Below are 16607 nucleotides of genomic sequence, written 5' to 3'. Positions count from 1 at the left end.
AACACGCACATTCATTTTAAGTGGGAAGTTTCAGGAAAAAAAAACTTAAATTTTTAATAAGGAACTTTGAAGCAAAATAAGAGTCAGTGCCCATCTGCAGCCTCACCATTGCCATCAATGCAGCCTGATCAATGCCCATCTGCAGCCTCACAAGTGCCATTAATGCAGCCTCAGTCTACATCAATGCAGCCTCACCATTGCCATCAATGCAGCAGCCTCACCACTGCCATCAGTGGTCCAATGGCGGCCCAGGAGACGGGACTTTCTATTACAGAGGCTGCCAAGTAAACAGGAGATTCTCACTGTATTTAATCTGACGGCGCTCATCCCGCCCCCCTCCCTGTCCCCTCAGAGACAGCTAAAATTGAAGTATTGGCGTATAACATGCACGCGCTATTTACACCCGATTTTCATGATGAAAAAGTGAGTGTTATACGCCAATAAATACAGTATGTGAAAAGTGTGGCGTGCATTTGTATTCAGTACCCTTTCCTCGCATATCCCTAACTAAAATCTAGTGGAACCAATTGTCTTCAGAATTCACCTAATCAGGGTGGATTTGATTTAAATCATAATTTTTTAAGAGCAACTGGTATCTGTCCCGCAGCAGCTCCTATGCCCTGCTGTTGACTCACCGATAGTCCCATTCACTTTAATGGGATGGCTGGTGATGCGGTAGTGACACAAGGTGGGGGGACATGGCGGCAGGTGAGCGGATGCCCCCTTAACATGCAATTAAGGATCTGGAATGACAAGTGCTCTTTAACCACTTCCCTACTGTACATAGTCATATGACGTCCTTGACTTTGTGCGGTGATATCTGAATGATGCCTGTAACTAGAGGCATCATTCAGATACCATCATTTCAAGCCAGCGATTCTGTGCACCGTAAGAACAATCATAGCGGCAGTTCCGCTGCTTGATCGTTTTTATAGGCGACAGGACATCCCGACCCCCCCCCCCCCGCGCCGCCATCCAGTGCTTCTCCGGGCTCTCCCGTGCCATCGGGGGCCCGGAGAAAGAATCGGCCGGCGCCGGATGACTACGATAGAGATTTCCAGTGACCAGATGGTCACCAGTTATCTCTATGACCGTCGGAGGCCCGGGCGCGATGTTATGACGTCAAGCCCGGGTTCCAGGATGTCAACAAAGCCGTGATCGCGGCTGTCAGCATGAGATCGGTGAATTTTTTTTCACCGATCTCATGCTTTCCAGCCTGGAGAGATGTGGGGTCTTATTGACCCCGCATCTCTCCATAAAGAGGACCTGTCACATAGATTCCTATTACAAGGGATGTTTACATTCCTTGTAATAGGAATAAAAGTGATAAAAAAAAAATAAAAAAATTATAAAGTGTAAAAATAAAAAAAGTAAAATAAAAATGTAAAAAAATTTTTTAAACGCCCCTGTCCCCGGTAGCTCGCGCTCAGAAGCGAACGCATGCGCAAGTCCCGCCCACATATGTAAACGCCACTCAAACCACAAATGTGAGGTATCACCGCGTGCGTTAGAGCACGTGCAACAATTCCAGCACTGGACTTCCTCTGTAACTCTAAACTGGTAACCTGTAAAAATTTTCAAAGCGTCACCTATGGAGATTTTCAAGTCCCGAAGTTTGGTGCCATGCCATGAGTGCGTGCAATTTTGAAGCGTGACATGTTAGGTATCTATTTACTCGGCGTAACATTAATCTTTCACATTATACAAAAAAAATAAAAAATAAAAATTGGGGCTAACTTTACTGTTTTGTTATTTTTTAATTCATGAAACATTTTTTTTCCAAAAAAAAAAAGGGGGGGGGGGCGTTTGAAAAATTATTGCGCAAATACCATGCGAGATAAAAAGTTGCAGTGACCACCATTTTATTCCCCAGGGTGTCTGCTAAAAAACATATATAATGTTTCGGGGTTCTGAGTAATTTTTTAGCAAAAAAAAAAAAAATGATGATTTTTAAATGTAGGAGAGAAGTGCCAGAATAGGCCTGGTACGGAAGTGGTTGGACCATAAGGTGAGTACATGGATTGAAAACTGGCTACAAGGGCGAGTTCAGAGGGCGGTGATAAATGGAGACTACTCGCAATGGTCAGGGGTGGGTAGTGGGGTTCCCTAGGGTTCTGTGCTGGGACCAATCCTATTTAATTTGCTCATAAACGACCTGGAGGATGGGATAAACAGTTCAATCTCTGTATTTGCAGACGATACTAAGCTAAGCAGGGCAATAACTTCTCCGCAGGATGTGGAAACCTTGCAAAAAGATCTAAACCAGGGGTCTTCAAACTGCGGCCCTCCAGGTGTTCAGGAACTACAATTCCCATCATGCCTAGTCATGTCTGTGAATGTCAGAGTTTTACAATGCCTCATGGGATGTGTAGTTCCACAACAGCTGGAGGGCCATAGTTTGAGGATCCCTGATCTAAACAAATGAATGGGGTGGGCAACTACATGGCAAGTGAGGTTCAATGTAGAAAAATGTAAAAATAATGCATTTGGGTGGCAAAAATATGAATGCAATCTATACGCTGGGGGGGAGAACCTATGGGGGAATATAGGATGGAAAAGGACCTGGGGGGCCTAGTAGATGATAGGCTCAGCAATGGCATGCAATGCCAAGCTGCTGCTAACAAAGCAAACAGAATATTGGAATGCATTAAAAGGGGATCAACTCCAGAGATAAAACGATAATTCTCCTGCTCTACAAGACTCTGGTCCGGCCGCACCTGGAGTATGCTGTCCAGTTCTGGGCACCAGTCCTCAGGAAGGATGTACTGGAGATGGAGCGAGTACAAAACAAATAAAGGGTCTGGAGGATCTTAGTTATGAGGAAAGGTTGTGAGCACTGAACTTATTCTCTCTGGAGAAGAGACGCTTGAGAGGGGCTATGATTTCAATATACAAATAACGTACTGGTGACCCTACAATAGAAATGAAACTTTTTCGCAGAAGAGAGTTTAACAAGACTCGTGGCCACTCATTAAAATTAGAAGAAAAAAGGTTTAACCTTAAACTACGTAGAGGGTTCTTTAGTGCAAGAGCGGCAAGGATGTGGAATTCCCTTCCACAGGCGGTGGTCCCAGCGGGGAGCATTGATAGCTTCAAAAAACTATTAGATAAGCACCTGAATGACCACAACATACAGGGATATACGATGTAATACTGACACATAATCACACACAAAGGTTGGACTTGTCTTTTTTCAACCTCACCTACTATGTAACTATGTAAATGTAAGGACTCATTCTTGCTGGTATTTAGAATATTTAATATTTGCAAACAAAATGGTTTCCTATTCAGAATAAATAAGCTGGTCAGGTTAGTAAAACAGCGATATCCGAACCAATTCAATCAGTTTGTAGTGTACATAGATTTGCAAAACAATGGGATAAAGGAACATTCCTGAAATTTGTTTCTCATGGTTACTGTGAAATTGTGTGAATGAATCAAATTTGTATCCACCCTGCACCTTATTAGTAAATCGAGTCCTCCTGTGTGTAATTTAATTTCAGTATAAATACAGCTGTTCTGTGAAGCCCTCAGAGGTTTATTAGAGAACCTTAGTGAACAAACAGCATCATGAAGGCCAAGAAACACACCAAACAGGTCAGGGATAAAGTTGGAGGAGTTTTAGGCAGGATTAAGTTATAAAACAAATATCCCAAGCTTTGAACATCTCACGGAGCACTGTTCAATCCATCATCCAAAACTGGAAAGAGTATGGCACAACTGCACACCTACCAAGACATGGCCGTCCACCTAAACTGACAGGCTGGGCAAGGGGAGCATCAAGAGGCCCACGGGGTCAAAGACCTCAGATCTCATATTTAAGAAGATCCTTGAAGAACATTGGGCAGAAGTGACGTTTTGACAATGCTTCTGCCCTGCAATGATATGGAGACGGGTGGGGGCCATCTTCCCCTCACTCGTCTCCATGTCAGGCCACAGGCCTCCGCAGATGGATCCAATAAGTGGCAAAGGGGACCGGAGCGCGGCGGGAGGCCCTCTCCCGCCGCCAAAAGTGATCTTGCGGAGAATCCACCGCAGAGACCACTTTTATCTTAAACCGGACCGCTCACTAAAGAGGATATCGGGGTTATGGTAGCTAGCTGCTGCCATAACAATATCCTCCTTCAAAGTACCAACGTATATCGTCGTGAGCTGGTCTGGAAGTGGTTAAGGAGCGGTTGGGCGTTTTTTCAGCTGCCCCTGAACTCTATGTAATATTAACCATAAACGACCCTGTGTACATGTACTGATAGTTTCTAGGCAGTTGAGTTTAGAAGCATTTTTTCGGAACGCAAAAAAATGCCTTCAGGACAGAAGTTCAGAGGCATTTGAAACGCAAAACACCTGTAACACCGCATAAACACGGTAACTTGTCTTTAGCCACGTTTCGTTTACAGGAGTTTTCAATTTGACCATTTGGGGAAAAAAAAAAAAAAACAACACACGATTCTAAAAACACAAACGAGGCTAAACGTGGCATGTAAACGCTGCAAAAACCGACGTTTTAAAATGTCGGTTACTATCTGTCAAGTTGAATCATTCAAGAGAGGTTGTAAAATGTCCCGTGTACATTATCTTTACCCAAATAAAGTGGACTTCTCCAAAAAACAAAATAAAACACTCAACAACTCTAGACAGAGAAAGGAGGACTAGCAACAAGAAAACTGCCTAAACATAGTATGAGCAGCTCCTTACAGAAAATAAAACTGAACTTGCTTTCCTCACCAACTATGATGGTAACTGGAGGATGGAATCTGCAGACAGAAACTCTGGTGGCCACAAGGCTTTTTAGCAAATCTACTGTTTATGCAGAGGGGTAGCAAGAAACTGCTGAGCAGCCAAAGGTGTAAAATCAAAACTTTAACTACTTCAATACCACTTTGGCCTCTTCCTGCCCAGGACAATTTTCTGCACGGTTCGCAGTTTGAATGACAATTGCGCAGTCATGCAACACTGCACCCAAACTAAATTTTTATCATTTTCTTCCCACAAAGAGAGCTTTCTTTTGGTGGTATTTGATCACCTCCGGGGTTTTTATTTTTTACTAAAGTAAAAAAAAAAAAAAAAAAGTTTCTTCATTCGTTATAAAATGTTGTTTTCTCCTTCACCGACAGGGCACTGATATGTAGAATTGATGGGCACCGATAGATGGGCACTACCAATTGGGCAGGTAGTGACGGGTGTTAATGCTGGGCACTGATTGGCACTGTGATGGGCACTGGCACTTTATTGGGCACTGACAGGAGTTAATGATGGGGCACTGACTGGCAGCTGCTGGGCACATTTGATGGGGGCTGTGCCGATAATTAATGTGCTGATTATCAGCACTGACAGGGAGAGCCGCCGATCGTTTCTCCCTGTCAGCATGACCCGAGGAATGCTGTTTACCGGCACTTCCTGGTTCACCCGATGATCAGCTGTGATTGGTCACAGGTGATCACGTGGTAAGGAGCCTTCGTCAGAGGTTCCTTATCACGATTGGAGATGCAGTGTGTCAGACTGACACTTCGCACTCGCCGTGCACGCCAGCATGTTATCCTGCTGGACATCATATGACACCCAGTCAGGATAACAGAACCACTTCCTGGCCATCAATCTTCTATAGTCCAGGCGGGAAGTGGTTAAAGAATACGTTCACTATATAGGCCCAAACCTAACACTACTTAAAACAGTATTCTTCATGCTCACACAAACCAACACGTTGCAAACGCAACTATTTTACAGCTGTGATCAGCAAGTTAATGAGACTCGGCTGATCACAGATCGGAGTAAGGGGTCGATCCCAACCCCTTACCACGTGATCAGGTGTCAGCCAATGACAGCGGATCATGTGATGTAAACAGAGCCGGAATTCAGCTATTTTTTTTCTCCTTGCGCTGATAGCATGAGGAGAAACAAACAACAAAACAAAAAAAAAAGCCGATCACCAGCGGCTTTTAGAGGGACATTGGTCCCAAATAGGGTTACACCGATACTAGTATTGGTACCGATATTGAGTATTTGCACAAAGATCAGTACTGGTGCAAATGCACCTGAAACAAATACTTTCAGGCTCGGTTCTTTGAGCTGTCAGTGGATCTCTTGACAGCCGAAGTGTTAATGAAGTCCGGTAATTGGAGCTGTCAAAAAAAACAAAAAACAGCCTGAGCAGAAACACTAAAATAAAAAGAAACCATGTTTATTTTGTAATCTGTTTCTTCATCTGCAGATCAAATGTTCCTCTGTTTAACCCCTTACTAACCCTTAATTTCCTATTCTCCATTTAATTATTTTCCTGCTTTTTTTGTTCACGTCTATTTTTGAAAACGATAAACAATTAAAACTTTTTTTTTTGGTTAGTGAAAATGATAGATAGATAGATAGATAGATAGATAGATAGATAGATAGATAGATAGATATATAGATAGATAGATATATAGATAGATAGATAGATAGATCACACACTTTACATTAAAAAAAAAAAAAAAAATCTATTTCATTTGTAAATAACTTTTCAATGCTTTGTACCATTGCGGACAGCTGAAGTGAAAACAAAACAGTTGCGGGAGGCATCTGCAATTGGTATCGGCGAGTACTAATAAAAATCAGTACTAAAAAAAAAAAAATTAAAAAATGGTGCATCGGTGCATCCCTAGTCCCAATCAAGGAGAGCAGCCACCGCCTCATCTGTGCCAACTGCCAGTGCCTCATCACCAGTGCAGCCCATATCAATGAAGGAGAAAAATTACCTGTTTGCAAAATTTTATAACAAACTATGACATTTTAAATTTTCTGTCTTTTTGTTAAATAAAAATCCCAGCAGTGATTAAATACCACCAAAAGAAAGCTCCATTTGTGTGGAAAAAAAAAAAAAAAAGATAAAAATTTAATTTGGGTACAGTGTTGCATGACCACGCAATTGTCATTAAAGTGGATGTAAACCCGATTTTTTTTTTTTTTTTTTTTTTTTTTTTTATATCGTACTGTAGAGTATAAGATTTCCTATCATTTGAGCCCAGTCTTGCCACACAGAGCTAATCCATCTCTGAGCAATCCTCTTATTGTTCAGTGAGAAAAATCTTGACAAAGTGAGAAAAACTTTGTCAAATCCTCCCCCTTGCTGTGAGTGACAGCCTAAGACATGCATTATTTTTTAATTCCTACCCCCACTCCTTTCTTCAGCAGCTCTGCAAGGATTGGCTGTTCCACACCTCAGCATGATTTGGCATGCTGAAGTCATGTGGTTACTTTCCTGTCTTTTCACTGGATGTTAGAGATCATAGCAGAAGTTCAGTGTTAGAAATACACAGGAGAAAATGCATATTGACAAGGGGAGTGTAGAGGTGGGCGGGGAGTCTACTGACATCACAACTCCACCCACCGAGCTCCAGACAACAGACCCACCCACAGAATATGCAGTTTTTCGGCTCTCATAACTGACAGAGGGGAGACATTTGACAGGTAAAGATACATGCAGGAGGCATGTATATCCTTATAGATAACCCCTATGGCAGTAGTTTAGAAAAGATGACATTGGGTTTACATCCACTTTAAGCCCTGGTTCACACTGGAGCATTTAAAATGCAATTTGACATGTCAAATCGGCAGCAATTGCAGTCAATGGCACAGTCCTAAACTGTGCGATGCCACATCTGCACAGATGTCTGAAATCGCGTGTCGAAATCGGGACTGACATGCGGGAGTGAAATCGCGTGAGTTCAGCTGAACTTGCACAGCTTCATTCCCACAGCTCAGTGTGAACCTGGGCTCAACGTATGACAGCGCTGAAAATTGGTCTGGGCAGGAGGGGGGTTTAAGTGCCCAGTAAGCAAGTGGTTAAAGAAACGTTGGAAATTTTTCTGGCAATCAGCGGCTGCAGCCACTGATTAGTGTATTTTGACAAAACAGCAGGTGCTGCTGTTTGAATACAAGGGGTTTGAGTTACTAAAACTAGAATGCAAAAATCTAGTGCAGCTCTGCATAGAATCAGCTTCCAGGTTTGTCAAAGCTTAAATTGAAAAAGCTGAAGCAAGAAGCAGATTGGCTACCATGCTCAGCTGCAGCAGATTTTGCACTCTCCAGTTTTAGTACATCAACTCTAATGCCCTGGTGGTGGGGAGTTCTATTGGCTGAAAAAGTGTAATACTGTATGGGCACCTTTAGGGCTCTCATCATGGATAAATGCAGGGACACATAGAAAGGTTTTAATTTATGACATTTTCGCACAATACTGTGTTTCTCTGCATTCCAGAACTGCATGATTATATGCAATAGGTTTGCATACCATAGCACATCTCTGCATCATCCTGTGCAGGAACAAAGTGCCACTCTGTGCACCAAAAAAAAAAAAAAAAAAAAAAAGTGTTATATATATTTCTGATGTGATAAAACAATAAAACATGCATCACACTGCTCCCTGCAGCCCTAAGACCCCTTTCACACTGGGGCGGTTTGCAGGCGGTATTGCGCTAAAAATACCACCTGCAAACCGCCCCTAAACAGCCTCCGCTGTTTGTTCAATGTGAAAGCCCTAGGGCTTTCACACTGAAGCGGTGCGCAGGCAGGGCGGTGAAAAAAGTCCTGCAAATCGCTTTTTTGGAGCGGTGAAGGAGCGGTGTATTCACCGCTCCTGCCCATTGAAATCAATGGGACAGCGCGGCTATACCGCGGCTATAGCCGCGCTGTACGAGGAATTTTAACCCTTTTACGGCCGCCAGCGGGGGTTAAAACCGCCCCGCTAGCGGCCGAATACCGCTGCAAGAACGACGGTACAGCAGCGCTAAAAATAGCGCTGTTGTACCGCCGATGCCCCTGCCGCCCCAGTGTGAAAGGGGCCTAAGGATATGCTGCCTGGACACTAAGCCACTCGAAGTTTAGTGTGCAGGCAAGTGTAAATGGGCCTTTACTACAAAAGCATGTACTGTCTTAGGCCTTCTATCAAGGTTCCTCAAATCTAAACATGTATCAGCCAAAAGTGCAAATTTCCAGGTATGTTCATTAGCAAGTCTGGTAATTATTTCACATGTGATTCTCTGAAGAGTGGTCTGAAGTAGAGTAGTACTAAAGCCGATGTCCTGAAAGGGTAACTCCACTTTCGTAGGGAAAACAAATGGCAAATAAAGACAAAAATATAGCGTATACAATTGCCACTTAAGTCATCTTAAGTGGCAAAACCGACCTTTCCTTTTCAATCTGCAGTGCTGTAATTTTCTGTATATGCAATATGGCTACCTGGAGGTGTTCTGTATATGGAATATGTACAGATTGCCCCCTCAGAAACATTTCCTGCTTGTGTGATTGGCTCACCAATTTTCCCAGAAGTCTGCCCTAAGATACAAGTCAGATTTCAGGCATCCCATGCAACAAAAATGTCATTTTTGGCAAGATCCTTCCAATAGGAAATCACGGCTAAAGGAATGCAGACCCTGCAATGTTCCTCATTAGTACCCTGCAGGTACAGCAGTTGATTGATAATAATGACAATTAGGAAACCACTCCCATTAGACTCACTTTCCCACAAGGATACAGACAAAACACAGGCATTTCTTCAGAATAACAAAAAGGTAGGAATTTGCAACAAAGTTTGTTAAAATCCTCACGAAGTACAAAGATTACCCGGGGGGCATGTTTTTTTTCTCAATAAAAATGGAGTTACGCTTTAAAGCAAAACTTCACCTTAACTCTTCCTCCAATCCCTCTGCCATATTTGACATTTTGGGGGTGGGGGGCTCTGATCATCTCTAGGCAATAAGAGCGGATGTTTTCCTCCCCTCCTTGCCTATAACCTTCTGGGACATGTCACAGGGCCCAGGAGGCTGCGGGACCATTGAAAAAGTGCAGCACGGCTCACCCATTTGCAGCCGGCTGTGAAGCTGCAAGGAGTCACTGCAAGCTACCCAGAGTTAACATGCCAGCAATGGGGACCCGAAGACCGGTGAAGAACTGGATTTGGTGAGGACGGTGCTGGATCCTTGGACAGGTAAGTGTCTGCTAATTAAAAGTCAGCAGCCACAGGATTTGTCCTCTATGGTGAGATCGGATGAAAACAGCCAGCCTAAGGGGTTAATCATCTGCACTTTGAGACCCCTTTCACACCGAGGGCGTTTTGCAGGCACTATAGCGTTAAAAATAGCGCCTGCAATCCGCCCTCAAACAGCTGCTCCATTGTCTCCAGTGTGAAAGGCCGAGGGCTTTCACACTGGAGCGGTGCGCTGGCAGGATGTCAGGAAAAGTCCTGCCAGCAGCTTCTTTGGAGTGATGTGTTTACCGCTCCTCCCCATTGAAATCAGTGGGGCAGCGCTGCGATACCCCCGTTAAAACCACCCCGCTAGCGGCCGAATAGCACCACTAAAACTATGGTAAGCGGCGCTAAAAAAAAGCTGACGCCCCCCGCGGCTTGGTGTGAAAGCCCTCTTAGTTTAATCCTGTCTTCTCTGACCCTCCCTTTCCACAGTCCCCAACAATCTCTCTCTGAGCAGAGGCTAGGAGGCAAGCTGCACATGCTCAGTTTGGTGTGCATCGCTAAAGAGTTTTTTTTCTTGGGAGTGTACATGTGATCAACACAGGGCCAATCTGCACTGTCCAGACAGAGGGTCAGGGGTCCAGCAGCCTCATTGGACAGTCAGAGTAGAATGAAAACTCCTCCTACAAGTTTTAACCAGACACGGATAGTAGAGTGCTATATACTGCTGATGAGAAAAGGTATTTATCCATTAAGATTTACGAATTTCCATGTTGTGTACTGTGGGAGGCCAGATAGTGAATGCAGGGTCCTAGGTTTAATAACACTTTAACCACTTGCCAACCAGCCGCCACAGTTGGCTTGGCTGCACGAAACACCGTAGCTGTACATCAGTCCATTTAATAGCAAGCGCGTCGCCGAAGGCTGCGATGTCCTCTGGCCACCCAACCCGCGATTGCTCCACAGAGAGCCAGAATGGGGATCTGTCAATGTAAACAAACAGATCCCCGTTCTGACAAAAGGAGTAGAGTGAGATAGTCTGTTCCTAGTGATCAGTAACAGCGATCTCTCTGTACTCCCAGTCAGTCCACTTCCCCCAGGGAACACATTTAACCCCTTCCCTGCCAGTGTCATTTATACAGTAATCAGTGGCTATTTTTAACTGATCACTGTAATAATGTCACTGGTCCCAAAAAGTGTCAAAACTGTCCGATCTGTCCACCGCAATGTCGAAGCCCCGCAAAAAATTGCTGATCACCGCCATTACTAGTGAAAAACTTTTTTTTTTTTTTTTAGAAAAGTGCCATAAATCTATCCCCTATTTTGTAGACCCTATAATTTTTGCGCAAACCAATCAACATACGCTTATTGTGAATTTTTTTTTTTTTAACCAAAAATATGTAAGAATTCGCCTAAACTGATGAAATTTTTTTTGGATATTTATTATAGCAAAAAGAATATTGTTTTTTCTTCAAAATTTGTGGGTTTTTTTTTGTTTTTGTTTATGGCACCAAAAAAAAAAAAAAAAAAAATGCAGAGGTGATCAAATACCACCAAAAGAAAGCTCTATGTGTGTGTGGGGGATGTCCATTTTGTTTGGATACAGCGGCGCATGACCGCTCAAATGTCAGTTTAAGCGACGCAGTACCGCATCGCAAAAAATGGCCTAGTTATTAAGAGGGTAAGCCCTTCCGAGGCTTAAGTGGTTAAAGTGATTGTAATGTCTTTTTTTTCACTCTAAAAAACAAACTTATACTATACACTTGCCAGCTCCGTTGCAGTGGTTTTGCACAGAGCAGCCAAGGTCCTCCTGTAAACCTGGGGGTCTCCCTCCTGTCGAGTGCCCCCCACAGCAAGCAGCTTGCTATGGGGGTAAGCGAGCCGAGTCACAGCTCCTTGTGTACAATCAGACATGGAGCCCCGGCCCCCTATCTCCTGATTGGTTAGATGACTTTGACAGCCGCCAATTGCACCGCTGCCATGTCTCATGAGGATGAGGAGGAGACCACAGACAGCTGAGACACTCATGGACATTCATTGAGGGACCTCAGGTAAGGGGGGGGGGGGGGCGCTTTTTTTTCTCTTAATGCATAGAGAGAAAAAAAAAAAAAAAAAAAAAAAAAAAAAAACTTTTTTTTTTTTTTTTTTTTTTTGACGGTTGTAAACGCAGAAGAAGGAAGAAGAGGAAGGGATATAGGCAAAGTGAAATCTTGAAAGATAAGCTCACTGTTCACACGCTGGGCCCCAACCAACCTGAATACTAAAACAGAACAGTCTTCATTCTTGGGCATTAGAGCTGCACGATTCTGGCTAAAATGGGAATCACGATTTTTTTGCTTAGCAGATAAATCACGATTCTCGTGGCTTAACATCATCTTTCACATTAAAAACGAACACAAAAAAAAAAAAAAAATTGGGCTAAACTTTACTTTTTTTTTTCCATTGTATTCTTTTCCCAAAAATTGCGTTTGAAAGACCACTGGGCAAATACAGTATGACATAAAATATTGCAGGAATTGACATTTTATTCTCTAGAGTCTCTGCTTTTAATATATATATATATATATATATATATATATATATGTTCCAAGTAGTTTTCTAGCAAACAAAAAAAATTGATTTTAACTTAACAAACAAGTGTCAGAAAAAGATTTAGACTTTAAGTGGTTAAACTTCCTGCATTTACACGCTGTTAAAAACTTGGCAGACTGCCTGGATTTTTTCTTTAGGCCCGGTTCACACTGGTGCGATGTGAGAACCCTGCGAATCCACTGCGGGTTCCCGCCTTGCACCGACTCGCATAGCAGTTCACACTGCCATATGCGAACTGCTGGGGAGTGTCAATACATTGTTAATGACACCCCCAGTTCAGCTTGCATATCGCACTGCGAACTGACAGTTCGGACATGAATGGGATCGCACAGGTGTGAACAGCCATACGATCCGATTCTGGTCCGAACAGAAAAAAGGGTCCTGTGCGTGTCTGGACCGAATGCGGTGCGATATCAGCCATACTATCTGTATGGCTAAAAATCACATCAGCGCATGTAATGTGAACAGCAGTGCGCTGCAAATCACATGCGATGTCTGGCATCTAAGACACTTTTTTGATCTAAGAAGGAAGGGTTAGTTACAATGTTTCATGTTAAAAACTTGGCAGACTGCCCTGATGTTTTCTTTTGACAGCTGAGTGAGCAGATAAGTCTCTCCACTTGTTATATGAAAGAATCAGCAAACTCTGCAATAGAGATCGTCAATGGGTTAAATCGAGATCATGATTTTTTATTTTTTTTTTTTAACGATTAATTGTGCAGCTCTATTGGGCATGCACAATTTGACAGGGCAAAATTATATATATATATATATATATATATATATATATATATATATATATATATATATATATATATATATATATATATATATATATATATATATATATATATTGACATTGGGCACAAAACCAAACTCCAATAGGCCTTTTAATTCCTTAAACCACTAATGCAATTTAGGTCCAAACCATCCAAAACACAATACTAACCTCCACTTTAACATGAACATTAGATCATCAACAAGATCAAAACTACGTTCCAAAGTTTTGCAACTACCTAAGCACTGTTGTGTTACTACGTTGCTCCAAGACAAAACACGGCCGCTGCTGCGCCCATTCATTTTTGTTTTGCAAAGACGGCCCATCACCGGTACAATAACCAGGCGCACAGTTTACTGAGGTTCAGGAGAGGATTGTGATCAAGTCTTTACCTGAAAATAGACAGTGGGGCAAGGTCAATTAAAAAAAAAAAAAATTATATATATATATATATATATATATATATATATATATATATATATATATATATATATATATATATATATATATTTTAAATCCCAAAACGTAACACTTGAAAAGCATGCTGTGATCCTTTCTGGGAGATGTCCATTTCACTGAGTGTGATGTGTAGGGACACACTTGTACCTGGGAGAGCTGGATATCACAAGCCTAGGGCAGGCAGACAATGATCAGAGCACACGATGAGAAAATGATCCAGATTTGAGGAGGAAGGCATGTCTCTGAAGCACTGGGAGAGCATAAACACGGCAGAATTTGGTGCAGCAGCATCCCTCCCTTCACAAAATACCAAAACATAAACAGGAATAAGAGAGCGGCTGGTGTGTGCGGCCTGGCTCCCCTCACATGTAGTATGCCGCTTACCTTGCAGAGTGTGCACACTGGAGTCCTAGCAGGCAGTGTCAGCCATGTTGTGTGCTGCTCCAGTATTTACAAACCTGCAGCAGCCAGGCAGGCAGGGTTCCTGTCTCGGAGAAGGGGGGAGGGGGGCGGAAAGCAGCAGACAAAGGAAGCCAATGCCTGAGACACAGACACACCAGACACTCACTGCTGCCCCTCGGCCGGCTCTCCCCCCTCCCCAGCCTCTGCTCTATCCGCTCCTCCGATAATGATTCCGCTGCCCAGGTGAAACAATAGAAGATCCCCTCTTTACGTCATATCTAAGCAGACTCTGGGTGACGTCACGCCACGGAGGGAAAAAAAAAAAAAAAAGGGAACGCAAGGGGGCGCCAGGGGAGAGCTGTGAGGAGAGAGTGGCGGGACTGAGGGAGAGAGTTACTTGGAGGAGGAGGCAGATATAAGAACAAAGGGCAAGTTTAAAGGGAGGACCCCGCTCCTCTTACCTGCTCACACGGGGCTTTCCGTCCACTTCCTCCGGGTCGGCTGAATTCTCTCCCAGGTAATGGTTCCGCTCCCCCCCCTATCCCCCCTCCTTATTTCTGTCACCAGAGCCGCTCCCGCCTTACGCTCCGCTCCTCTCCCTCCCACCCCCTCACTGAACTCTTCTCATCCCCTCCTTTCCTCCCCTCACACACTGCCAGATTTGGAGCTCGTTCACGGCTGGCTATAGGACTGTAGTGCCAGGAGCAGGCCTCGCCTTCCTGCCAAATACTGATCCCTCCTCCCTCAACTCTTCTTGGTGCAGGACTCGGGTGCCGCGCACGCGCACTACAAGCCCGCTCTCCGCCGCGGTAGACCGCAACTGCGCACGCGCCTGTCTTCTTCTCAACCCGACTTCGTGCTGATGCTTGGGAAGGTTTTTGTCGCTAACTTTCGTTAACCAGCTTACCATCTAATTGGAATAATCAAGGCTTTCATTTTTGAAGGCTGTATTAGTCTGCGTGACAGACTGTGTTAGTAGCTACGAAAAAAAAATAAAAAAATCAGAGCAGAACTTTGAATATGTTTTTATTGTAGAACCAAGCTAAGGAATTTGAATATGCAAAACGTTAAAAAAAGAAAAACAAAATCCTTTTGCAATGTTTACAGAGATCACTGTGAGCTATTCAGCAATCAGTCCGCGTTCACAACTGCACTACACATTCTGTTTTTATTCAAAGGGACAGTGTAGGGTATCCCATTCACAGGACAGTGTAGGGTATCCCATTTACAGGACAGTGTAGGGTATCCCATTCACAGGACAGTGTAGGGTATCCCGTTCACAGGACAGTGTAGGGTATCCCGTTCAGGGGACAGTGTAGGGTATCCCATTCACAGGACAGTGTAGGGTATCCCATTTACAGGACAGTGTAGGGTATCCCGTTCACAGGACAGTGTAGGGTATCCCGTTCACAGGACAGTGTAGGGTATCCCGTTCAGGGGACAGTGTAGGGTGTCCCATTCACAGGACAGTGTAGGGCAGGGATATGCAATTAGCGGACCTCCAGCTGTTGCAGAACTTCAAGTCCCATGAGGCATAGCAAGACTCTGACAGCCACAAGCATGACACCCAGAGGCAGAGGCATGATGGGACTTGTAGTTTTGCAACAGCTGGAGGTCCGCTAATTGCATATCCCTGGTGTAGGGTATCCCATTCACAGGACAGTGCAGGGTATCCCATTCACAGGACAGTGCAGGGTATCCCGTTCAGGGGACAGTGTAGGGTATCCCATTCACAGGACAGTGTAGGGTATCCCATTTACAGGACAGTGTAGGGTATCCCGTTCAGGGGACAGTGTAGGGTATCCCATTCACAGGACAGTGTAGGGTATCCCATTCACAGGACAGTGTAGGGTGTCCCATTCACAGGACAGTGTAGGGTGTCCCATTCACAGGACAGTGTAGGGCAGGGATATGCAATTAGCGGACCTCCAGCTGTTGCAGAACTTCAAGTCCCATGAGGCATAGCAAGACTCTGACAGCCACAAGCATGACACCCAGAGGCAGAGGCATGATGGGACTTGTAGTTTTGCAACAGCTGGAGGTCCGCTAATTGCATATCCCTGGTGTAGGGTATCCCATTCACAGGACAGTGTAGGGTATCCCATTCACAGGACAGTGCAGGGTATCCCGTTCAGGGGACAGTGTAGGGTATCCCATTCACAGGACAGTGTAGGGTATCCCATTCACAGGACAGTGTAGGGTATCCCATTTACAGGACAGTGTAGGGTATCCCATTTACAGGACAGTGTAGGGTATCCCATTTACAGGACAGTGTAGGGTATCCCATTCACAGGACAGTGTAGGGTATCCCATTCACAGGACAGTGTAGTGTATCCCATTCACAGGATAGTGTAGGGTATCCCGTTCACAGGACAGTGTAGGGTATCCCGTTCACAGGACAGTGTAGGGTATCCCGTTCACAGGACAGTGTAGGGT

General features: G+C 44.1%; 1 protein-coding gene across 2 annotated transcripts in view; it reads right to left on the bottom strand.

The window, feature by feature from the left end:
- The window catches only part of SPIN1 (spindlin 1), a 98963-nt gene extending 84029 nt beyond the window's left edge, over positions 1-14934 (bottom strand). Inside the window, exon 1 of one of the 2 annotated variants that reach the window (XM_073632956.1) lies at positions 14633-14934. The gene's annotated coding sequence lies outside the window, so the exon portion shown is untranslated. Of the gene's footprint in view, positions 1-14153; positions 14579-14632 lie in introns of those variants that run through there. The other variant, XM_073632957.1, reaches the window with a different exon arrangement.
- Between the last annotated feature and the right edge of the window lie 1673 nt (positions 14935-16607).

The sequence above is a fragment of the Aquarana catesbeiana genome, linkage group LG01 (genome assembly GCF_042186555.1).
Source record: "Aquarana catesbeiana isolate 2022-GZ linkage group LG01, ASM4218655v1, whole genome shotgun sequence".
NCBI lineage: Eukaryota > Metazoa > Chordata > Amphibia > Anura > Ranidae > Aquarana > Aquarana catesbeiana.
The sequence above is the reverse complement of the archived record's forward strand: the minus strand, read 5'-3'. Positions and strand labels throughout refer to the sequence as shown.